The 27,418-nt window shown below is 35.6% G+C and overlaps 1 long non-coding RNA gene across 1 annotated transcript in view; it reads right to left on the minus strand.

The window, feature by feature from the left end:
• Nucleotides 1-3,814: 3,814 nt before the first annotated feature.
• The window catches only part of LOC121108091, a 67,802-nt gene continuing 44,198 nt past the window's right edge, over nt 3,815-27,418 (minus strand). Inside the window, exons 2-3 of the long non-coding RNA XR_005842394.2 lie at nt 12,765-12,902; nt 3,815-11,087 (exon numbers count right to left, since the gene is read on the minus strand). This is a non-coding gene — a long non-coding RNA (uncharacterized LOC121108091). The remainder of the gene's footprint in view (nt 11,088-12,764; nt 12,903-27,418) is intronic.

Raw genomic sequence — 27,418 nt, forward strand, 5'->3', positions numbered from 1 at the left:
ACATGGACAAGAAGAGAAGACAACAACAGAAAGGTGATTTGAGACCTTCTAGGAAGTAGAAGAGATTTGATAGCAGAAAATACATTAAAAACCACACAGCAATTCCCTACTTCATTCTAATGTACTTGAGGTAGTAGGATAAGAATGGAAAAACTGCTCTAGTACATTTAAACAATGGAGGAGTAGCTGAGATGCTACCCAACCCTTGAGTGGCCTCTGAAGTACCTTCTAAGGGAGAACAAGGCTGTCAGTGCAGAGAGGAACTAGTGACTGCATGAGACTGAATCCTTAATAAAGTAATAGTTGCATGTGGGTACATTTCTGGAACTTTTATTAAATAATTTGATGGCCCAAAACTTGCTTTCTTCAAACCAAAGTCAAAGGTATTTAATGGGGCTAGGATAAGGTGCATCTCAGTTACTTTGAAGTAACATTTGCTTAAAAAAACAGCTGTGGTTTATGGAATTTGTGCAAGATGTTAGAAGAGAGAAAGTCCAAATCATGGCAATGACCTTGCAAATATAACTGAGTTTCACGTTGAATCCTCATTCATTAACATCACTAGTAAAGGACATACTCATACTGATCTTCTGTTTTGTATGAAAGCTACATATAAGAAAGAAACATTCAATAATTTTGGGCAGCCAGGATGAAAGGTAGTTCAGCTGGTTATTAGACTGATTTTGAAAGTCATCTTGCAAGCAGTCTTTAACATTTTGACTTTCATTGCTTGGTCACTTAACTTTTCTTTCAACAGCTACAGAAGTTATTTTGGAAAGGAAAAAATTGACTCCACTGATATGGAAATACAGTGCATATGCCTTGTGATTTTTAATTGTTCTGTCTGCACTCTGACTGTATTTCTTGCTCCCTTTATACACATTACAGTAGGGAAACAGCTTTAGCAGCCATTTCATACCACTTCATAGCAAACTTTAGTGTGGGAATAAAAATAAACAAAACAGTCAATCTTGAGAAGCAAGTGTATTATTTAATCTGATTTCAAATTCTTCTTTTGGGAACTTCTCTTCATTTCTGCTACACACAAGGAGGTAACAGCCTTCCCTGATGTTAGATATTTACAATTTTTAGTACAATTTTCCATCAGAGATGGAAAGTGCAGGAATATTATAGCCCACTTAAAGGGCAGAAATGCCACTAATCCAAATTCACTAATAGTGGCCTGTGGTTAAATAATTAATTCCAAATTATGTAGTCAGTTCATAAAATAGTCACTTTACCAACAGTGATTCACAGTTTTCTTCAAGATTTTCTTCAGTTTTATTTTAAAGAAATTAAAAACTTGAAGTCTAAATGTTTAATTTCACAATCAAAACTGTTTCATGGAATTAACAGCTTTTGAATTTTATATAACAAAATGGGCAACAACAAAACAAAAATTCTGTATTTGTGTGTGTGTGTGTGTTTTAAATAGTTTAAATTTGCTATTAATCAAAAAATAATTTATTCACTTCTTCTATAAGCCTCTGAACACTTCAGTTTCTGAATGATAAACTTCACTATTCTGGTTTGTTTTACTGACTTTCTGTACTGCCAGTCAGCCTACTTGAGCATTTCCATTTCCACTAGCAGAAACACCAATACTGAGATTAAATATGGGAGATAAAATGTGTGTCAATAATAGACATAAAATTAATGATACGTATAATATCTTCAGAAATTCAAGTTGGATTTAGGTATTAGATTCCTATTCTACATTATTCTGGAAAAATATTCCAGAGAAATAAGATGTTGGTTATCTCCTCCTTTTAAGAAAATAGTCTATCAAATTTTCAGCAACTGTCAAGTCTCTGTTAGGCATTGTGCTCTACATAGGCATGTGAATACTACAGAGTATATATTTTATGCCTCTTCAAGCATGCACAGAATTTATAGTCAAGAGAAGACGATAACAATTTTTAAGGGTTGATATTGTAAATTTCTTTACGATCTGTCTGTACAACTCCAGTATTATAAACAGAAAATTATATACATATCACATATTTTCTGTACACTAGATTCATGAAATGAGAGAAAATAAGAGAGCAAAGCTTGATTTTTCAGATGCGCTGATTTATTTTCAATTCCTCATCTTTTTGTTGGGGGCTCAGAGACACACAAAGCTATTTAACCACTTATAAATCCTGTGAACCTTAGTAATGGAATATTCTGAATGCTTAATCCTCAGTAAAAGGAACCTGAAACAGATATTGAGGTATCTCAGTGCTAACGTATGCTTATGCTCATGCTAAAGAATGCCTTCAGATTCCATTTCTTGTGATTCTTTTTTAATTCTTCAAGTTTGCAGACAACATCCAGCTGAGCAGTGCAGCCAATACATTAGATGGAAGGTAAGCCATCCATGGAGACTTGGACAAGTTCGAGAAGTGGGACCGCAAGAACCTAATGAGGTTCAACAAGGCCAAGTGCAAGGTGTTGCACTTGAGCCAGGGCAATCCCAGGTATTTATACAAACTGGGGGAAGAACCCCTTTAGAACAGCCCTGTGAAGAAGGACTTGGGGGTCCTGGTGGATGAGAAGCTGGACATGAGTCAGCAGTGTGCACTTGCAGCCCAGAAGGCCAACTATATCCTGGGCTGCCTTAAAAAAGGGGTGGCCAGCAGGGATAGGGAGGTGATTGTCCCCCTCTATTCAGCTCTTGTGAGGCCCCATCTGGAGCACTACATCCAGGCTTGGGGCCCCCAGTAAAAGAAAAATGTAGAGCTCCTGGAACGAGTCCAGAGGAGGGCCACTAAGATGATCAAACAGCTGGATCACCTCTCCTATGAATAAATATTGAGAGAACTGGGCTTGTTTAGCTTGGAGAAGAGAAGGCTTCAGGGAGACCTCATTGTGGCCTTCCAGTACTTGAAGGGAGCATATAAATAGGAAGGGGAACGGCTGTTTACATGGATTGGTTGTGATAGAACAGGGGGCAATGGTTTTAAACTGAGACAGGAGAGACCTAGGTTAGATATATGGAGGAAGCTTTTTACTCAGAGGGTGGTGACACACTGGAACAGGTTGCCCCAGGAGGTTGTGGATGCCCCGTCCCTGGAGGCATTCAAGATCAGGCTGGATGTGGCTCTGGGCAGCCTGGTCTAGTGGTTGGCAACCCTGCCCATGGCAGCAGGGTTGAAACTAGATGATCATCATGGTCCTTTTCAACCCAGGCCATTCTATGATTCTTTGAAATGCTAACATAGCTTTGGTTGGCAGCTTCTTTCTGAAGTAAGTTTGACTTTACAGTCTGTTCATCTGCCTTCAGAGCATATCTTGCTTATTAGGATGTAATGCTGGCAACAAATGTCTAAAGTGGGCCCCCCCAGATTTGAGGCATCGAACATTTTAGGAATGTGAGCAAAAGGATTCCTGTAAGATCACAGAAAAGAAAAAAAAGAAAAGAAAAAAATAAAACAGATCTAAATTAACTGCTGGTTCTGAACGATTGTGTCCTCCACACACATTCCTTAGCCACTCCAGATGATTTCTTCGTAGCTCACTCCTAATAATTAGATTCTCCAAAAAGGGATAGGCACTGAAAGCTATAGGAGCTGGAAAAACAGTACTTCTGTTTTCAAAATGCAGTGTTTTCCTCACAGATAAAACCATTCAGTTACCTTACCTAGAGGGAGGTAAATGCCAAATCTATACTATCAGACAAATCAAAGTGACTAATATTAACTTAAAGTTATTTAATAAAGTATTGTTTGGGTCATTCCCAGGATTGTCTCCATGCAATATATGGGACTTTATGTTAGCAGCTATTCGGGAAAAAAAAAAAAAAAAAAAAAAAAAAAAGAGAGAGAGAGAGAGAGAAAAAAAAAAGCAATGCAGTTTCCCTGACAACAGAACTACAGCTTGATGCATGAGGTGTAATTAAAAGGGCCAGAACATCTCCCTTGCAAGCCAGCTCTCGTCTCATTATAATGCTCCACATCATAGATCACATGGGTGACCAGGCACCTGTGCTCTGTTTACTTTTTGCTTTCCCTAGCCATGCTGAGGAGCAGCAAGTAGAAATTGTGTTCCCCTAATTAGGGAGTTCACTCACCTTTCAAATAGCAGCCAAGCTGCTGAGGTAGAATCTGTTGTTACAGAACTGCCTCTACACATTTCTACACCAGGAAATGAGGGAAAAAAAAACAAAAAACAAAAAACAAGACATTAAGAAGCTAGAGAACAAGTCATAATCAAATATTTTCTTAACTGGCCTGGCTTTGTGGGAATGCGGGCTTTGAAATACTTTCCTTGATTTCAGAGGCTGAAAAAATACATACAGCTGCTTCATTGCCTTCTCTTTTTTGCATGAAAAAGGTTCAGAGGTGTAAGTTCTGTACAGCTGCGGCAAGTGCAGCTTGGTCAGAAACACCTATCTTTCAACTTTATAATTAAAGAAATTGGCTGCATCCTGACATTAGTGTCACCACCCACAAATTATCACTCTGGCAGAATCTGGCACACATTTTTCTATACTCTTAATTGCACAGACTCCTTCAGTAGAGTATAGAGTATAGTAGAGTACCATCTAAGAATAATAGCTCAGGAGAAAAAGGATATTATTGAAAACTTCCATTTACAACTGGTGAATTTTCTATCAGTCAACTCTAAACTATTTACAGTGTAAACCCCAATGGAGAGGGGAAGGTGAATGGCTAATACTGTGACCATAGGACAAAATAAGCAACATGCTGCCAGAATTTAGACAGGCATACCAGCGTACCTTAAGAGATACCAAAATTATACCTGATCATAATATCACAAGAAAGCAGAATTTATTTAAAACCTCATTCCTCCCAGGTGTCTATATTAATTGGTTGAAACTGAAGTTAGAGCTCTTACCTTGCACTAGAAGTTGGCATTTTCTATTGGAGGTTTGATTCTTGGCATTATTGGTCAGCTGTCACATTTCATAGCCTTATGGTGTTATGGTGTTATTTCCTTAAAAACTGTATGATTTGTGCATATAAAAATGAGGATTTGTGAGTATTTTATTTATCCATAATTTGGGTTCCAAAAATACTGGGAAGACAAGTATGTGAATGCATGGGGAATAAATAAATAAATAAATAAATTGAGTTAAATAAGTTCAAAAATGAGAAAAAAAATCTTTAAGAACTACTTATGGCATTTTATTGTATTCTCTGTGCTCCCAACTTGCAGCTAAAGCCTCTGAAATTCAATTAACTTATACATTTAAAATTTAAAATTAATGTGGATATTTCTGATTACATCTGACATCCAGAGGAATTTTAAAGAAATTGAAAAATATGTTTTTATCTCCTTATTTGCAGAATAAATATTTCTTTGAACTTCCTCCAGTTTCTCACAATCTATGAAGACCCAGCAGTTTACACTGACATTGAATTATCTTTTGCGGGATTATATGATTGAATGAGCTCAGAGTTTTTTTTCTGCTTAAATGGTACACACAGCTGAAGATTTTGAAATTAATCCTATGTTATTGCTTCTAAGGAATGAGAAGCAGATCCAAAGTTCATAAAATTCTCACAAATATGTTTATTTTTAGACATCGCTTGAAGGATTTTTTTTTTCTTTTTTCAAAACTACCGACTCTTAGAATCAAGCAAGAATTTTGCTGGAACAAAAAGCCTGTTTTTACTGCAACTGCCATGGTCACAAGATTGTTAGATTGTTTTGCTTTCTTTTTTTTTTTTTCCTATAAAAGTATCTCTTGAAGTAAATACAAACATCATTTGGGAAAAGAAGCAAATAAAAGTTTCTAAATTGACAATAATCCGTAGTTTTTTTAGAATTGGCTCCCCAGGTTCTGATTGTTCATGTTTTAAATCCCTGAGTATATATTAATACTACACACAATTTCCTTAATCACTTTTGTTGATTTTAAATCATCATGTTGCTAAAACGTTTGAAGCCTTATGGTGAATGATAAAGCAAGAGAGAGAGGGTGCTTTCTTTGCCTTTTGACTTCTAATTCTAGGAGAAGCAGCAGCCTCTGCTGCTTTCCTGAAGATGGCAGAAAACTTGCTCTTTCAAAGGTGCTTCCCCAACCAGTCTGGATTTCCTCTGTCTCATATCAAAAGCATTTTTCAAACACAGCATGAATTAATATTCTTCAAAGAAAAGGTCACATGAATCCTTTCTAATGGGAAAAGCATGAAGTGACACAGCTGCCCCAGTTGGTAAACAGCGTCTCCCATAATATTAGTCAGCAGTGGTTTCACCTTAACTATCAACAGCATTAAAATGTTCACTGGTATTTATACTGTGATTAGACCTCATGCTGAGTGGGAATACTATGATTTGGTACTGAAGGCTGAGCACAGACTTTTACCTTTCTTAACCATCTTAGGCCTTAGGGGACTGAATAATGTGTACTGGATCCCCAGACATCACTTAGTATCATGTTTTCAGGGTTGTGAAAGCTGTCATTTTCAGTTTTTACATAAAGCATTTATCAATATACTTAGCACACTGCAACTGCATGTTATATTGTCTTCTTTTTCAATTCATTACAAATATTTTGCTTTTATATTCACTTCCTAAAATCAAATGGACAAAGATTCTGATTTATCCATGTCACTCACTAAACAGGAAAGGATTAAAGTAAGCAAGGACCAAATCTGAATAAGTATGCGGTAAATCCCTTAAATTACATATTGAAAATGTGAGAGCATCATCACCAAGTGTCATTCTATAGAACAGTCCTTTTCCTTCAGTCCTCCTCTCAGCACAGATGACTGCTTATAATATTGTGGGACAGTAACTTTGGCTTTTCATTATGCCTATTTGTTTATTTGTTAATTCAAAAAATTCAGTAAGCCTCTATAAATCTCCAAGTGGTTCATGAGAATTAGAGAGATTGTAACGTATTGTATAGCATTGTTCACTGTATAGTAAAGAAAAAAATAATTAAGCAGTACCTTAAATATATAGTCAAGCTCACTTACCAACTCACTTAATAAAACAGTTCTTTTAAATTGATTTTTTTTTCCAAGCACCAAACTGTCTTTCATTAGTGTAGTGTAAATGTGCTCATTTAATATAATTTGTGATAATTTCATTTACATTTTTGAAGTCAAGGGAAACTCACTGACTCCTTGCTCCAAAGTGCACTGGATGTTCATTACTGCTCATGATGCAAGTAGGTTTGCTTTTTGCAAATTTAAAAAACTTTTAAGCAATAGATACTGTCTTCAGTGCAGCTGGACAGTGCAGGTATACTTAGAAGTATTGCATTTCTATCCAATTGCATAATGGGTTTTGAAACTCTTTAGGATATTAAAAATCTTTACATTTTCAAGATATTATTTTTAGTATAACAGAGTTATTAAAACATATGAAAGTGAAAATTTCCTCTACATACTGTATTTCAACTGCCATAAATATGGTTTGTTGATGGTGACTCCTAACCTTAATAATGTTTCTGTTTCTTCCCTGAGACTACTGAAGAAGTGACAGTACTACAGGCTTGACGATAAGACTAGCACTGCTGGAAGAAGCCTACATAGTAACAAAGGAAAAAAAAACAAGCAAGATTTATGATGGCTGTAGGTATAAGCATCTCAAGCAACATCAAGTGGGTAAACCGATTATCTTGCACACCTAGAAAATGCTTACAGAAAAATATAAAAGTGCTACATTAATAATGTATGTAAGAACAAGCAAAACTACTGAGGACACATGTTCTGCTCTTAATCTCATTAAAAAAAAAAACAGTAAAAATGTATTAGAGAATTGAGAGGCAGCAGGTTTCATTTTATTCTCTTATTCTAATTCTCAGTACTGACTTCACTGGACATTAGTGATAACAATTTTCCATCCCAGTATCCTCATCATATGGCAGAAACTGTACTTACTGAATGCGAAGTGAAAAACTTCGGATAGAGCTAGATTACCTGCAGTGTTGACTGAGGGCTTAGCACATTTGGATGGCATGATCAAAAATATAAATAATGTCTCACAAAGAAAACTGGGATATTTTATCAGCCCGGGAATTTGCAGTTACTAAATCTCTGATCCCGTGAGTACTCTGCAGTACCCTATAACTGTAGAACAAGTAGTTCTCTCTGGTGTGAAACACCATATTCAAATTACTGGAGGTTAAATCCATCTGAAGCTGCTCATATCCAAGACAGCTGTTCACACTGATTTTACACAGGGACAAAGACAAAAAATTCTGGGACAGCATTTATCCCACTCTAGAATAGTTGTGGATAACCTGACCCATTGTTTCTTCTCCTGACAGCAGAGTAGGCCTGGAGGCTTTTATATTTGTCAGACTTACAAACACCTTGAGTTTACAAACACCTTGAAATTACAAACACATTTACAAACATGTTACTTCATCTTCTTCTTTATGAAGTTTATCCTTTGAATGTGTAAAATGTTAATGAAACTATTATTTCAGCTATAAATTAACTTGCCTTCCAAGTTACAGTGAAATTATTTCTGTAGATAGATGTCTAAAGTCCTTTGTATGCCAACAACAAACATACAACTTTCGGCATTTTGTCACTTGCATTATCCTCCATTGCTGTTACATGTTCTCCTTATTCATATCAGATATGTAGTGCTTTGGTTAGTGATAAAACTGCAGTGTAGACCGCAGAACACCAAGTCATCACCTTGATGCTATACAGCACTCTGTTGCAAATTTGTAAGGCTCTGATCATCACTTACACTTATATAATCCTCAAATGGCAAGTAAAATAATGCCTCAAATAATATTTCCCCTATGAATTAAAAAAAAAAAAAAAAAAAAAAAAAAAAGAAAAATCTACAGGTGGATTGAAAGAGTACTGGAGATCATGAATGGAAAAACAAAAATGGAGGCTTGTGGGTTCATCTCCCTAGGTCATGCTACATTTCTTTCTGACCATCAAAAACTTCATGTTCACAACATTCATACTATTACTAAACTACAGCATTTAGAGTTAGAACTTTTTTGTACAATTTAACAGAATGTTACTTCACATATCTGATTTTATGTAATCCTCCACTACCAATTCAAGGTTGTGAGAAACATTTTTTCTGTACTCCTCTTATGTTCTTATTTCCCGTGAAGTTTTTTATTTTGTTCTGCCTTTTCATTTATTCCTGCAGAACAATGGTCTTAATTTAAATTTAACAGTATTGGTCAATTTTGCCTTCCCAAAGAGCTTCCCACTCAGTCTTTACAGCAGCCTTAGCAAAGCTGCATTTCTACCAACAGATGAACTTAGGTATTGTTTTTACAGTGCTATTATGTTCTCTATGCATGAAACATTAAGCTTATGACAGGCTGCCAGTCTGAAGGCAACAGTGGTTTAAATGCCTCAGGGTGTCATGCCAGTCAATTCGCTTGTCTTTTTTTTTTTTACCAGCCATAGAAATATGTATTAATGAAGGGTGAATAATTAAAAAGAAGGGATGGATTATAAGGGACAAGACAATGTCACAAGAGCAGAAAATCAACAGAAAGGAGTTGAAGGAGAGATCCTCTCCACTGTATCTCAAAACTGCAGTAATGTTTGCAGTGTATTATCTATGAACTGCCACAGGCTTCTTCCTCCCCTGCCTCATTTTGGAGATTCAAAGCATCTAGTTGGATCTCAAGATGTCAAAAGTTGATAAGGAGTGTTACAGAGAAATGCAAACTCTCCATTCATGCAAGGCCTATAATATTCAGGAGTAATTCTGATTCCTGTAACAGACTTCACATCAGAGAAGGCCTCCCAGTTGCTTCAGAATCATCAGACAGGAAAAAATTGTTCTTCAAATTCTCAAAGTTTCTAAAGGACAGACATTTCAAGTATATCAGAGGAGTGTTTCCTTCACCAGTAATGTTCATCTAAGCATACAGAACTGCTCACAGCTCCAAGAAACATTGGAGAGGAAGGAAAATCAAGGAAATACTGACAAGTAATTTTGGCCTTCAGAGAAGACCAACTTCTTCCTACTATCATGGTCCCTCACAGCTTGGCACAGATATTTTTTTAGAACCACACAGATTTATCTACAGTACACGTCTGGAAAGGATAATAATCTCAGTGACAATTAACATCCTCAGTTGACCATAGTTTTATTTTCTGTTCCTTATATCTATCCACTTCTTTCACTAGACCTCCTTTCTGTCCTTCCCTTTCTGCGATCAGAATTTTGAAAGGCACATTGAAAGACAAAACAAATTCTGTAATGAGTTCCCTGTATTTGTCACTTTGTTCAACTCAGTAAACCATACTGTTCACGTTTCTACCACATTCTCAGGAAGTCAGAAAAGCATATAAACCATTTCTAGGAATAGGTACTAAATTACTTATCTCATGTTGAACATACGAGGACTGCTCTGAAAGTAATATATTCTATCTTGTAATGTTGGGTCATGATGTCAGAGGTGGATGTTAGTGGGATAGCAGTAAAGGTTGAACCTTCCCACCAAAATTCCATTACATTTTATTGCCATGTGACAGATGGCAGTAGAAGGGCAGTCTGACAAAATGGTGTCTGACATGAAAGAAAAAATGAGTAACTGAATTGCTTCATGCTGAAAAAATTACACCCAGTGACATTCATCAACACTTGCTGAATGTTCATGGAGACCAACCAATGGATGTCAGCACAGTGAGGTGATGGGTGGTGTTTTTAAACGGTGATGATAGCGACGTGAAAGACAAGCCATGTTCTGGATGGCCATGCACAACCCTCTCACCACGAAATGAAAAGTGACTCAGTCAACTGTGATTCAGCAGATTATGACCAGGGAAATGTGTATGGAGCCGAATATCAGCTTCAATGTGTTGGAAATGGTGGTGGTAACATTGGAACATCTCAAAGTTTGCAGAAGGTGGGTCCCAGGAATGCACACACAGGAACAGAAAGAACACTATTCAACTTTGTCACAACCTGTTGAACAAATATGATGCTGAAGGTGGCAGTTTCTTGATCGCATCATTACCAGGAAGGAGACGTCATCAACACAATGAGCTGGAGTCAAAATGTTAGTCCATGGAGTGGCAGCATGTGAATTCTTCTCTCAGAGAGTGGTCAGGCACTGGAATGGCCTGTCCAGGGAGGTGGTGGAGTCGCCGTCCCTGGCAGTGTTCAAGAGGTGTCTGGACGAAGACCTACAAGATACAGTTTAGTGGCTTGTGGTAGCAAGGGTAATGGGAGGATGGTTGGACTAGATGGTCTTGTAGGTCCTTTCCAACCTTGTGATTCTAGGATTCTATGATTCTATGAATTCCCCATCAAATAAAAAGCTCACAATACAGCCCTCAGAAAGTAAAGCAGTTCACTTTGTCTTTTGGGATAGGAAACTACTAATCCTTCTGGATTTCCTGGAACTCAGACAAACTACTAACTCTGCACTACATCACAGTGCTGAAAAAACCGAAGGCTCAGACTTACAGTGTCAGGCCAGAGAAGAGGACAACCTTTCTCTTGCAATACAATGACGCCAGGCCCCATACCATACCATGGAGCACTATGACAATCTAGAGTATTAAAGGTGGTGTTTTAAAGGGATATTAGATTATAGCTGAAAGAAGTATATCCTAAGGTATTAAACTAGCAAAATCAAAAAATAATTGTACACATTCTTAAAAGTCTAGCATTTATTTTCAAACAATTTCTTACTTTTAGGCCATTCCTTTGTCACTTCAGTTGCTAAAAGGCTAGCGGTGTTCTCAAATACTATATCGTGAGCTCTACTGCATATGGAAAATCTTTACTGTGTCCTGATTCCAATTTGTACATTCATTTTAAAATATGTTAGTTGCGGTAATTTCAGATAATACATTGTTTCATTCATTGCCAGATAGAAGACAGTAATCTTTAATGGATTTTATTTCCCCATAGATTGTTTTGAAGCATTTGGTTACAGTTATGGGTTACCATTAGCACTGAAATTACAATAACTTCTACAGAAAATGGGTAACTAAATTTGTCACTAATGAGTCTTAGAGCACTCAAGGGCAGTCAGTTGTGGAGTGCAGTACTATTAAACTGTGAGTGAAATTCCTTTTTTTGTGCTTAAAATGTAGCTCATATACAAAATTTCACCATCTGGAAACTACATAGCTGCAATCTTACTTGGAATCTTAATGCATAGTTGTTTTTGTTTGTTTGTTTGTTGTTTTTTGTTTGTTTCATTTTGTTTTGTTTTGTTTTTTCTTCAATTTCACTTGCATTTGACTCAGTGATGGCAATTTTTAGGTTAGTTAGCCACACTTTTCATTCCTATCCCAAAAGGACAAGCAGTAGCATTCAAAACTTTTCTTACCACCATTCTAACTTCTAGTGAGCAGTGTACTGAAGATCTAGTAATTACTTATAAATTGCATTTATGTCCCAGATACTTTGTACTTGGAATTAACATAAAGAAGAATATGCTCAAATTATAAGTTAAAAGAAAAAAAAATGGATCAAGATAGCAGCAACCTGTAGATTGTCTGCAAAGTTTTCTTCCTTTCCTTACCTCTCTCTCTCTTTTTTTTTTTTTTTTTTTTTTTTTGGCGGGGGGGGGTGGAGGGGAGGGGATGGTTAGTATGTAAAGCATTCAGTGTCATCTGAAGAGGTATAAAAGGCTTACAGGCTTTCTACAAGTGTATCAAACACAGCAAGTATAAATTCTTAATAGAATATGGAACACAAAGACTGAAATCCCATTGCAAGTGCTGTCAGGGATTCTGTATGCAATTAGAGATAACACCTGAAATAATATAGACTACCAGAATTATCATAACCACAGAACTGGGCTGTAATCAGATGTAAAGGATTGTTATTTTTCCCTTTTCACTTACCAAGCTTCAGAGTATTTTGCACCTAAGTGGTCAGAATTGCTGTCTGGAGCAAAAACTGCTTCTGGTTCTAATATCAGAAGACTTTGAATCTTGATCACCCTCCTTTAATATCCACATATCTTGTTTTCCTTTGGGTTTCTGTATTTGAAAAAAAAAAAAAAAAAAAAGTTACATATGATTATAATGACCTTCAGATTATTTACTGTCTCCTTCTGAATTTTCTAACATCCCACTGCTTATGAATACAAATATTTTTATATATAGCTTTTTAACCTCACCTGATATAATTTAATACAAAACTACAACTTCATATTTCCATTTTTGAATTGCTCTTTTCAAATTTTTGCACATAACTTAGAACATCTGCTAAATTTGCAATCAATTTTTATTAGTTAGAAGCTATCAGTGTTGAAGATCTACTGTTATTTACACCTCATTTTCATGTCTCTAGAAAAATAAGTCTAAAATAGGTCTATTTTAAAAAAGTTATAATTGAACTGCTTTGCTTAGTATGCTTATCTGATTCTGAAGGAATGCTAAAGCTGGAGTGGAGGATACATGTATATGAAACAGGTAATTTATTCCTTCAGTGGGAAAAAATGAAGACAGTGATGTGTTAACAAGGATGATGTTCTTAAACACTGATAAAAGTTTGAGAGAATCACTGCCTTTAACAGTTTTCTGATTTTATCATTGACTCTAAAATACAAAGGAGAAATATAAACCTTTACAGTACAGCATAAAGTTAATCCCTGCAAAGAGGTAATGAAGCTGCTAATGTTTGGCTAAGTATCATCCTTATGATGCAGACATAGAAGAGCAAATGACTTGGCTCAGCGTCTCACACAAGTGAACATTTATTACAGTTGGGCAGAAAAGGCCAGTAAGAATATTTGTCAAATTACTCTGACTAAGGTTGTTGTTGCACAAGACATAGAAGAGCAGAAACTCAAAATACTCTTTCTAATTAAAAGCAAAGGAGACGCCTACACTTATGATGAAATCTATACAACAGGTTTTCTGCCTGCTTGATCTTTTTAACTCCTCTTAACTATCTAAAGTGATTTTCTATATTCACACTTGATTATTCACCATCTTATGACTAGGCTTGGAAATTGAATCAGTGTTTCTAATAAGTTGCCATGGAAAACAAACCAAAGAAAAACAAAGCAGACAAAAATACATACAGTAATTCTCTTTTGATTGCTATTTACTGTTATCACATATTTTGTAGAGATTATCTTGTGCCTTGCAGTATGACAAGACAGCAGGGGGGCACTTAATGTAATACATCAGGAAAATGTCTTAACTCAAAATGGATCATAAAAGGTAGTCACCAGAACTGAAGAGAGCAATCAAATTTTTGAAGGTAATAATGTGAAAAAAATGATAGTGGCAAAGAAGTTTAGATGTTGAAATTTACAGTACCATCATTTGAAGTGCCTAGAAAAGCAAATAACTTCAAAACATTTGCAGTCTGCTAGTCACATAAAATTAAATAATACAGCAACACAATCTCCATTGTAGAATCATAGAATCACAGAATGGCCTGGGTTGAAAAGGACCATGATGATCATCTAGTTTCAACCCTGCTGCCATGGGCAGGGTTGCCAACCACTAGACCAGGCTGCCCAGAGCCACATCCAGCCTGGTCTTGAATGCCTCCAGGGACGGGGCATCCACAACCTCCTGGGGCAACCTGTTCCAGTGTGTCACCACCCTCTGAGTAAAAAGCTTCCTCCATATATCTAACCTAGGTCTCTCCTGTCTCAGTTTAAAACCATTGCCCCCTGTCCTATCACAATCAATCCATGTAAACAGCTGTTCCCCTTCCTATTTATATGCTCCCTTCAAGTACTGGAAGGCCACAATGAGATCTCCCTGAAGCCTTCTCTTCTCCAAGCTAAACAAGCCCAGTTCTCTCAATATTTATTCATAGGAGAGGTGATCCAGCTGTTTGATCATCTTAGTGGCCCTCCTCTGGACCCTCTCCAAGAGCTCCATGTCCTTGCTGTACTGGGGGCCACAGGCCTAGACGTAGTGCTCCAGATGGGGCCTCACAAGAGCTGAGTAGAGGGGGATGATCACCTCCCTCTCCCTGCTGGCCACCCCTTTTTTAAGGCAGCCCAGGATATAGTTGGCCTTCCAGGTTGCAAGCGCACACTGCTGGCTCATGTCCAGCTTCTCATCCACCAGGACCCCCAAGTCCTTCTTCACAGGGCTGTTCTAAAGGGGTTCTTCCCCCAGTTTGTATAAATACCTGGGATTGCCCTGGCCGAAGTGCAGCACCCTGCACTTGGCCTTATTGAGCTTCTCTGCAGTCTCTTATGAGTACGTCATCAAACTGTTTTTGCAAGTTAGGTACTTCCATTGTCAAATAAATATTTATTCTTCTTACAGGTTGGTCCAAAATGACCACCACTAATAATGAAGTATGTCCTGAAATATCTGACCAATCATAAATGAGATATAGTAACTATTTACAAAACTGACAATTTTCTTTAGCTGCTAGGGAAACTCGTAAGTTGGCTGCACTGCAATCAACAAACACTTCCGTAATCACCAGTGTGAAATCAGTAAACACAGACATAATTGCCATGGTTTTCAAGAGGTTATATGTTAGATCTCCTTCCTAAGAAAACTGAACTCTGGAATAACAAATGCTCCTACAAAAATCATGCATCTCTCAAGTGTGTTTTGTTAGTAAGCATGAGAACCTTAGTGGAAAGATATATCCTTGTATGTTCAATTCTCCATCTCACTCATTAAAAAAAAAAAAAATCTGCAAATATAATCCCGATCCAAACCCAAGTCCTTTACAAATTTCCAATTTATACCGGCCTTTCAAAAAACAACAGAAAATATTTTCAGAGAAAGCTCATCTCATACTTCTATTAGTTGTTGAAAACAGATCAATTCAGTGGTTACGCAACATCAAAAAGAACAAGGAAGTTCTTTGTTAGGTTTTTTCAACTTCTCAATTGAAACTGAGAAGTAATTCAAGTAATTCAAGATGCAATAGCATTTCAGAATAGAAAGGTCTTCATAGACTTCAGTAAGAAATGCAGTGACAGTGAAACATTTAACACAGAGGTGGGAAAATGATATTAATAATAGCTAATAGAGAAATCTATTTCTTAGAAATGAATATAACTTTCAAGTATTAGAAAGCCAAAATGTTGCAGAGAAAATGTGGTAGGCTCGTGAACTATATAACAAAAACTTTTAAATGCCTGATAATTCTAAAAACATAAAAATAATATTTTAAAGGAAAATTAGTACTGTTTTGATCACTGAAGAAGTAAAGGTATTTTCAATTTCCATTTGATTGCATGTTTTCTATATATTTAATTTGATGAACCAAAGAAAACAAGTGTCAGAGGAAACTGGTATGATAGCATTATGTCTGAGTCTGTAATGACAGATGTATATCTAGTGACATTCCCTATTCTCTTATATGGAAAAAACTACTTTGTTTATTAACATTCATTGTAGGAGTCAGTATGACTCAGCAAATCACTTGAACTTCTATAAGCTAGGAAAAGAATCTAATTCTAAATATTTCACAAAAAAAGCTATTTTTATTGTAAGTTTTGAGCATTGTGTGTACCACATGAACATTCAAAAAATCTTGATGGCTGTGATAATATTTTCACAGTTGAGAGTACAGTGTTTCAGTACCAACTATTTACATCAACCCAGAGTGTGTACTCATTTTTCGTAATATACTTATATACTCAAAGGTCACGTAGTAATTCTTCAGGAGTAAAAGAAAGAACTAGATAGATGGACAAATAAAAATGCTGATTCTTCAACAACTACAAAATCAATCATTACAGGTCTGTTTGAATGATTCAGAAAGACAGCTAATAGAGAAAGATTTGAAAACTTTTACTTCTGGTTAGGTATATTATAAGGAGAATAAAATTAGCAAAACAACAAAAAACACATACGCATTATTTGTAGTGAAGAAAATCCCTTGTCAAAAAGTTTCCTCTCAGCATATATACATATGATAGATTCAATTTACTGATTAGGTAAGACACCAATTTGTCTATATTTTGATAAGTGCATTGTTTTCCTACCAGTGAAAGCACCTACTTATTAGTACAGTTTTAGAAAGTTCAGTTATCTGCCAATAGTAGCAATGAGGTCACAGTAGTGTATCTTTTTCACACTTTTGCCTTAGACTTGAAAATCGCTATCACATTCAAAATAATGTGTAAGCAATATTAAACTACAGGGTTTTTTTTTTTGTTTTGTTTTGTTTTGATTTTTCCTTTTACAAGAAATAGGACAATCTTTATTCAAAACAAACACATGAATTCATTAGAGATTTATGTTGCAGGACGGTGAGCTACATATACAATTTCCAATGCAGGAAAATACAAGAAGATATTATGGAAATAAATCTCTTTAAGTGTAGTCAAACACTGGAATAGATTTCTTAAATAAAGTATCAGATCTCCATCTATGGCAGTACTGAAAATTTGACTTATCAAACAGCCTAATTCATCCACAAAGTTGTCCAGGCTTTGAGTAAGGGTTTGGATTAGATGACCTTCAGAGATTCCTTCCAATCCAGAGGAAAGAAGTGGATGCTGGTGGTTTAGTAAGACAATAAAAAAAGCTGACAGTGATTCTGTTCTCTTGGAAAGAACTTTAGATTTCCAAGACAAGGAGTCTCAGAAATCTCTACTTCCTCTTCATTCATTTTACTCGTGAAATGGACAGTGCCTAGGAATTAAGAGGGAGAGAGATATATTTCCTGCAAAAGATGAGTTTCTCCATCAGTTATATGGTAAACTTTACATGCAAATCCTTCTGCCTTAGTTTAAATTAAAAATTCAATAGGGAGCCAGTGATCAGGAACAAGGCAGTATCAGGGCTGCCATCATTTTCTTGCAAACTGTGAATGGTTTCTGATGACTATTTCAGTATAGACTAATGGCAAAGGATCCATGCAGGCCAGGAATCCTTGTGAGTTTTTAGTGTACATTGTTTCACAGTACCTTTCCACAGCAGTAGAGCAATTATCTGAATAATGTCTTCTGAAACAGAAGACTAAAAATATAATCACAACTCTCAAGCAGACTGACCGAAAAAGAATTAAAGAATTGAGTGTCTCTAAACAAGAAAATCATGTGCCAGCAATGAGCATTAAAAATTAGTGTCAGCTTCAAAATTTGTCTTTTTAGTATCTGAAAACTCGTTTCCTTTAAAGAACAGGGTTCTGACACATTATTAAATACCATGACTTTATCAAGTAGAAACAAAACAGTATCTAGGTTGAGTTTATGTAGTGAAATTAAGAAAAAGGATTTGGAACCTTTTCACATATTGACCACAAGTAAGGTAACCCTGAGAAGATATGCCAGGGTTTTGGATAGGATAGAGTTTCTTCTCAGAATCTTGTATCATGTCCTGTTGTGATGAAAATAGGGATGATAACACAGAGATATTTCAGTTGTTGGAGCAAAATTATTTAGGGGAATTGATAGGAAACACAGGATGTTGACTACTTCTGAAAATTTGTGTTTCAAGGCCTCCTCTTGTTTAGCAACTATTCCAATTTGGGACAGTAATCTTAACTTCAGGTGCAAAGGGTAGTTGACCACTTGGTTATGAGGATAATGGGGATAATCTATGGAGGTGTAAGGGACAGAAGCAAAAACCAGAGCTTTGATGGCCTGGCATAATCATTAAGTTCTTGTTTAATTTTCTGAATGAAAAAAAGGAAAGAATTCTTCTCAATACTGAAGAAGTAGCCCAGGATCCTACCCTTGTTCTCTGAGGCCACATGTAAACAGACTATTTTACACCTTGTTTAAATGGGGAAGGCTACTCTCTTTTCTTACTGTTACTTCTGAAGTACTAAGTGCAATATGAATGCCATAACAATGCTGAAAACTTATTTCAAATTAATGATATAATTGATATAAAAAATGTCAAATATGATATAATTGACATTTTCTCCATAATCCTAATTACTGACACTAACAATAGTTTCCAGTCCTTGATTATTATTCTGTTTCTGCACTGCTTAAACTCTGCTCACTGCTGCAACTTGGCCAAGCTGCATGATCACAATGGCCCCTGCCCTCCAAGTATGGCACAAAGATTGATGTGTTCCAAGGGCCAAGATTTCATTAATTAATGTTGTGTTTCTAGGATAAATTATTTATCCAGTGACATTTGGAAGCTTCAACAACGTAAGTTGTGTTTCTGAGTATCAGTCTGGGATTGTAAAACCCTTCCATAGAGCTGCTTTCAACAGCAAAATCTGCTTCTTCAATCTTTTTTTGCTAATAAAATTCTGAGGTACGGCAAATAAAAACAAAACAAATCAATCAAAGTGACACTGCATCTCCACATTGTAATTCACATGCAATTGTCCCGTCATGCATTCTAAGGGTTTGTCATATCATCTTGATATGGTATCATGTCTTGATACTAACTCCCAATACCAGAGCATGTTTGCATGCTACTTCTTTTATATCAGTGTTATTTAAGGTAACATAAAGCCTTTATTATTCGTGGGTCATCTATTTGTTTTCCTGAATTAGCAATAAAACTACCATGAGTGGTAAATAACTTGGAATGAAATTTAAGGCACATTAATTTTTAATGATTTTCCCACAGTTCATTTTAATTTCGCTGCATGCATCATTTGCCTTCTTAATTTTTCTGTTTAGTGATTTTGTTCACAAACAAATCCATAATACTTCTTTTATAGGGGAGAGATATTGAGTAAGTCCTTTCTTGCATGGAAATCATTGATCATCTATTTACAAGTTAAGTAGTAGGTAGTGGAAGAAGATTAACACAGAAAAAATCCTGTTACATGTAAATAAATGATTATTTTTGTCTTCTACAACCCCTCTTCTTGTTGAAGTAATTACTTTTGGGTCTACTATATTAACTACAATTATCAGCTAATGTGTAGGAACATGCATTTAATTTGTAATTAAATGGCATTTACCAAGTCAAAACTATTAGTAGTTAGTATTTAAAGGAAAAGTTCTTCTACTAAGTCTGTGATTATAAGTTTTCAGTATTAATCTAATATTTCTTGTATAACACTGCACTGGTTTTTCAAAACTTTTTGGAACACAATTTTTTTTTGCTGCAGTAAGTAGGTTTACAGCGGCAGAGGGAAAAGTTTTGAGGAAAAAAAAAAAAACACCCTCATACAACAAAGATAAAAATGTCTTCAATGTCCTTTTTCCTGCCTTGTGAAAAAGAAATAAAAATCAAGATATCAACAGCATTTATCTAGTTATACAGGAATAACTTATAAGAAGACTTCATTTCATTTTAGCCTATACTTAGAAAATTGCATCTGGCACTCAGCTACAAGAACTCCTATTTTGACTTCTCTAAAGTACATAATGTCACGTTGTTCTCAGTGTGAAAAAGTGCTTTCTAATCAGCAAATTTCACTGTTGCAAAGTTCACTGTTATAAATTCCGGTCTCCATTCGTCAGCTGCTTCTAATCCTTTGTAGATATTTTACTCTTAGATAGTTGAAGAACAGTCAAATGCATTAGACATAATCAAATCCAAAGGCCAGCTGCACACCAAACAAGACCTGGTTCATTTAGAGTTTATTCTGACAATAATATTTTTATAAAAACATAAAAGTTCCTTCCCATAAAGCAGACCCCAGATAATTTTATTATTATTGTTATTATTATTTTAAATAAAGCATAAGAGAGAATGAAAAGAGAAGGAATGCTCAAAACAGTAGCTTGAGCTTTTAGCTGATATTTGTCAAATATTTTGAGGTTCTTTTAAGTTTGATTGACCCTCTTTTATTAATGAGTTTCTATAAAATAACTTCTTGAAATGTGGTCTTGAAAAAACGTACTATGAGCTTCCTTGTTTAGTTTTCATTATTTGTGCTTTCCTCAGTCTAAATTCATGGTACATTTCTTGAGACAAAGCTCTCTGCACTTTCTGCACCTCGGGAGCATGCTACCAGACATCATTTCTTCTCTGAATCAAGTTCCAGGCTTTATTACTCTTCTTCAAAGATGCTTTATGCTTCTGGTTCAAGAGAATGGAATAGATACCTAAAGCTCGAGGTTATGATTCAAGTTTTTGTTCTATTCTCCCTTTTATGCAAGCGAACTCCTTCAGGATGGTTAAACTCATCTATATGATAGTTTAGGCTTTTTCCCTCAGATTGGAAGAACAAAATTCCTTGTTTAATACTTACAACTCAGGATTAATTTTCCTAACCCTTTTTTCTATATCAAATATTTTAAAATGAATTGAGAAACAAACAAACAAAAACAAATCAAAACAAATAAACAAACAAAACCCACAGAGGTATTCCTAACATCAAAGATCTCTTCCTTCGTTCTTGATCTCAGAGGACAGGAGAAGACAAATCCATTACAGATGTTAAACACGTTCTCCTGAACAATAATTAAAGGCATTAACAAACAACAGTGATGACTGTTTACGTTTATAAAGATTTTACACAGTACAAGAGAGAAAATAAAACATGCTTGATATATCTTCAGTAAGGTATATCCCTCATTAAGAATACTATTTTCTGGTATTTTATCAAACTTGAATCTTTCTAACTTTAATATAATTGGAAAATTACAAAGACAAGCAAGATATCTTAAAAAGGAAAAAGAACAACAGAAAACAATAAAAATGTTATGCTTTTGAGAACTAGGAATGAAATAAAATTGTTTCTGTTACCAAAAAAAAAATTGTTGTTGTTGTTTTTTTACCACGTATTCAATTTAATTTCAAAAATTCTGAGCAGATTGTATTCTATTTTTATTTTAAGGCTCCTAGTATGAGAAAATTGCAGTTTCTATACTTTTTAATACCATTTTCTAGAGGAAAAGAACATTTGTTAAAGTTGACCTTTTCTTGAGAAAGGTGTCGATTTTGATGAACTGGCTTTCTTCAACAGAAAAGTACCTCATCAAAAAAAGAATCTCAGCAAGCTCAAAAATGCAAGCTATCACAGACAGTATCTGTATGAGCGCAGCACAGTTCTTTAACCAGAAAATGGTAGAACATCCACAAGTAGTCCTACGTGGAATTTCAGCACCCCTGAACACTTTGGTATTATTTCTAACTGCAGATTAATTTGTCATGTTCTGTAGCACAACTTTGAGCTCAGAAGACTGAAAGGTAAGATAAAATGTAAGATTCTCATAAGTGTTTAAGGTTACTGCCTTCTTAAAAAAAATCTACTGCACAGTCAAAATTCACAGAATTATAATACTGAAGAACATGGCACTGAACTTTACTGATCCAATCTGCTCTGCATGGATAGACATACGACATTGATTTAAGTGAGTTCACTAAAGTATTCTTCAAGCATGCAATTTCCAGGTTGGTTGTACACCAAAGAATTCATCTGAACTTGACTTTCTGACGTTTATCAAAACCAGACTCTAAAACTTTAAGAACTTTTTTTATAAGATACTTTAAATGCTTAAATATATATAGATGTATATATTTTCAAAACTAGGTTTGTTGTACAGTTTGATAAAGCCTGTACTTGCCATTCATTTATTGAGAGTGCCAATGTCACTAAGCAATGTCTATCAGTAAAACTTTTAGACTAGATTTTTAATCCAACATTAATAATTGACGTCAGGACCACTAACTGACATAAAAAGGGCAAAATCTTACCAAGATCCTATGCCTTTTCAAGAAAAATAAAGTGGTACGTGATTGAACCATTTAAAAAATCATGCTAACTACTATATACTTCAGAATTAAACGTGGAATATTTTCAGAAATATTACTTTGTTCAAATGTGGAATAACTTCATAAGGATCATTATTCATTCATGCATTTTTGAGCATCTTTGTATATACACATTTCACCCATACTTGCCTTTTTGTACATATGCATACATATGATATATATGCACATAAAAGTGTGTACAAATCTATACATGTACATTCATAGAATCATAAAATGGCTTGGGTTGGAAGGGACCTCAAAGATCTGGTTCCAATCCCCCTGCCACGGGCAGGGTTGCCAGCCACTAGATCAGATTGCCCAGAGCCCTATACAATCTGGCCTTGAACACCTCCAGTGATGGGGCATCTACAGCTTCTCTGGGCAACCTGTTCCAGCACCTCACCACTCTGAAGAACTTCCCCACCCTGGCATCTTCCCAGGGGGACGTGAAGAACTTCCCCCTGGCATCTAATCTAAACCTTCTCTCTTTTAGTTTAAAATCATTCCCCCATGTCTTATCACTTTCTACCTGTGTAAAAAGTTTATTTCCTTTCTGTTTATAAGCTCTCTTTAAATATTGGAAGGCTGCATTTTCCTGCAGGATCTAGCTAACATCCCATTCTTTCCAATTCCATCTTCTTACCCTTCAAGTAACATCTATTATCACTACATCACAGTGCCTAGCGATTTTATGATGCTCTTGGAGCCCTGAAAGGATCCTTTACCTAGATGGGATATTTCTATTATTTTTTCTGCTTGAAAATGGCATAGGCTACATAATGTGAGTGAAGAGCAAAGTTAAAATACATTACTTGTAGAGACTTTACACACACAGCAGAAGTTACTCTTGGTATAAAATGAATGGCTTTGTTATTAATATCTGCAAATTAGATTAGGATAAATAAAACAATTTTTCATAACATTTAAAACACACCAAAACAACACACACTGATTAACATAACAATTTACAAATGGCCACAAAGTAGCTATTATAAAGTTTTTCATCATTCAGTCACTTATCCTCTAAATAGTACAGTACAATCTATGTCAATCTATTAAAGAAAAAATCCCAACATAGTTCTACCAACAAACTCATGAAGGATATGCACAGCTTCATAACGTAATAGACTAGGGTGTCAAGACAGCATGCTTTAAGTTACTGAGATGTAACAGAAAGGTGCAGAATTATGATCCTCAGTACAATCTGATGAAATTTAGGAGATTTCTGCAATTGATATAGTCCTGTGGACACTCATGACATTGTTTACTGATCTCTATACTGCTGCTGAAATAAAGAGAACTGCCCAAGAAGTAGTCGTCTGCAGGATCAACCTTTAGCCATCCAGTTTTCCAGGCTAAGCTAGTATGTAAAATGTAATTAAGCAGACTCATGATTTTTTCTTCAGTTTGGATGCTTAAATTTGGCTCCTACATCTATACAAATGACCTAATTTTTAACTACGCTGAGTGCTTGCAATTCCCAACAGTTTATGCAATCAATCATCATTAAGTTGTATAAAAATACTGATGAAACCAAGGCTGCCTGCAGGCCTTTATTTCTGCTCATTGTTGTTACTAAAGCAATTGCATTTACCCTCAGAAACACTCCTCAAAACTAAGAAGCAAAAATGCATTTTTAAAATGTTGAAAATTTGAATATTAATGTTAAATTTGTTTTGGGAAGGAGGAAATTCTTACGTTACTTTGCTAAATGTATCTTATTTTTTCAGACTAAAAATGGTGAAAATATGTAGGGTAATTTATGAATTCTTGAAGCAAAGTATTTTTATACTGCCCTGACCTCAATATGAGAGACATGTAGAACAGCAGGACATATGTCAGCTCAGGCTTCATAAAGCCTATCTTCACCTTCTCTCCAAAGCATCTTTAGATTTCCCTTCTCCATTTGGTGATAAGGCACTAGAAAGCAGTAACAAGGATCATGGAAATGTCCCAGGGAGTCATTTTATGGGCTCTAATACACTAATTACAATAGAGGTATACTTCAAAAAATTAAAAATTTAATTGAGGTTTTGGTCTGGAAGACCATCCTCTGAGATGCAAAGAATATAGGCACCTATGAAATAATTTCCATATGAAAGCAAACGGTGCTGTTTCTTCATTTTCTAATTCTTCTACATATATATTTCAAGAATTAGAAAACTGAAACTGGATTTTTTCAGGTCCCCAGGAAAATGGTTCTTCAGAATGTGGCACGAATACACACAGTGTATGTAGTTTTTGTGGCAAGACAAGAAGCATTCTCATTCTGTACAAGCCTGATAAGAACCTATTTCATTGACGTGGGAGGTTGCCACCTTTGAGGCAGCCTGAGTGACTGTTCAGTGAACTAGGAGGGTTAACGAGTATTTCAAATGCTCTCCATTCAAGTGTCTGAATACCAGCGCATCTTGGTCCTGGTGGATATACTCTGAATACAAAACAAAGTTAATGACATTTATTTACACCTGTGCTGACATTTTTCTGTATGCAGAAGAAAATCATCAACATATTCTCTTAAAGGTCAAAGCCTTTGCATAATATATTTCACTGCATGGAACGGATACCTTCTGATGTAATTCAATTGCTGTGTTTACCATGCGTTACCCCTTAAAAAAAACCGCAAGTCTTTAACCTTTTTAGTACACTGGTGTACTTTCTTTCATTTTATTTCCCATTCTCTTTTATGGACAATAGAGGAGTCATATTCTTTATAATCTCCACCAGGTAGCGTGTGTTCACTGCTGAGTTTGAGTTGACTTATTTTAATTTTCATGGTTCCTCTATCCAGTTTCTCTGCAGTTTATTCTGCTGTGATGAATATTGGAAGCAATACATATTTGTGTCTCATATATCTTCAAAGACTGCAGTATTCAAGCTTCTGCCTGAAAATTTCCTTACTCTTTCACATCTTTATAGATTAAAGACAACACCATTTGTTTCCCTTCGCATGGACATAGGTAACACTATGTATTTTTTAACTTGCACAGCATTTTTCTTTGGTGATCTCACTCACGTGCTTTTTTTTTCCTAAAAAAGCATGCTGCAGTGAAAAGTTCTGTAGTAAGCAGAACATCAGGGGAAAAGGCTTGAATGAGTATGAGTACAAGGCTGGCATTAGATATTTTTATTTTAATCAGTTATATTCTGCAGGATGATATTTCCAAACCTGCTGTGATATCTGTTGTTAGATCAGAAATTCTGTCATAATCATCTCTTGCATACAAAACAACAAGGAGAAGCTTATTCTGGATGACTCAGAAACTGAATTTAGCTGAGAACAGAATTTAAAAGATGGGAAAAGAAATGTACAGAAGATATTACACCATGTAAAATACCTGTCACCCTCGCCAATTTTAAGTTAAACACAAGGATTAGGGTACTTTAAACTCTGTTTATTATTTTTATATTAACCTTTCTTTTCTTTAATTAGCCTCTTTTCTGTTTTACATACTGCAACAGTTATTTCAGCTGCTTTATTTTTTTTAATAGTTTTATAAGGCATATAGACATAGTATTATTTCATGAGTATACATTAAATAAAGCTCTTCAAAGCCCATCATCTGAAGTGCACTGAAAAGCTTTTGAGCTATATAGCTTTCTACTCTTAAACCTAAGTTTAATCAAGATACCTTTGTGCACTTCTGTGGAAGTAAAGTAATTGTTAGTTTATTCCACCAGGGGCATATTTATGGGGAGACCATATTCTTATCTAAACAGCAAACACAGTAATTCAGCTGCAACTGAAGGTGCAACATTGTTTAGGCCAAGAAGTTGGGTAGAGCTGTCTCAAATTGTTTGACTTGACGCAGTCCTCTTTTCCAATTCAAAGATAATTTCAGTAATTATTTTCAGTGACAGAGTTAAAAGCACCTGATGTTAAACAGAGAATATTCTTCTTACTAATCCCTCATTTCTGCAATACATGTGTAGCAGTTACTTTGTCAATTGCTTTTATATTAAATATCAGGGAAAGCATTAAACTGATATTATTAGTAATTGGCTAAGTCACCTAAGTCTTGATGGTGGTTAAACAAATGGTAACTTTTGGATAGCCTTTAATGAAATACTGTACACACTGTATTAATAGACTTCTCATCTGATTTCTTACCTAATGGTAAGAAACCTTGGTTTACCTTACCATTCCTTGGTAAGCAACCACCTAGGAATTATTTCCTTTGCCAGAGGAGGAATAATAATAATAATAAAAAGATATAAACAAGTAATAAGGCTTTTTTTTCTTTCTTTCTTTTTTTCCTGGAACGGAGTTTAAAAACTTGATTTAAACACACTTTAAATTCTATCAAACCCAAATCAGCAGAGAAAGAAATAAGGACTTGAGTTTCTACATATCATGGCAGAATTAATTATATAGACATTTGTTGTGATTTAACCCAGCAGGCAGTTAAGCACCACACAGTCATTCACTCACTTCCCACTCCCAGTGGGATGGGGAAGAATCAGGAAAGAAAAAAAAAAAAAAAAAGTAGAAGCTGTGGGTGAGATCAAAGCTATCTACTAAGGAAGAAAAGGAAGAGAAAAGGAAAAAAAAAATAGAAGTATAAATAATAATACTACTACTACACAGGCTGCTCCAAAAGTGATGCCTCCTATTTTATGTTGGCTCGTGTGGTCAGAGATGGATGTTGGTGGTATGGCAGTAGAGGTAGAATCTTCCCACCAATGTTCTGTTACATTTTGTGGTTGTGCAACAGATGGCAGCAGAGGGGCAGTTACAAAATGGCATCTGACATGGAAGTGTGTACAAAGCGAAGGTGTGTCACTGAATTCACCCCAGTGGAAATAATGGCACCCACTGACATACATCGATGCTTCTTGATTGTTTATGGAGATCAGTCAGTGGATGTGAGCACAATAAGGCAGGGGGTGGTGCCTTCCAGCAGTGGAGACAGTGACAGTGCATCACC

This window comes from Gallus gallus, chromosome 1 (genome assembly GCF_016699485.2).
Source record: "Gallus gallus isolate bGalGal1 chromosome 1, bGalGal1.mat.broiler.GRCg7b, whole genome shotgun sequence".
Lineage (NCBI taxonomy): Eukaryota > Metazoa > Chordata > Aves > Galliformes > Phasianidae > Gallus > Gallus gallus.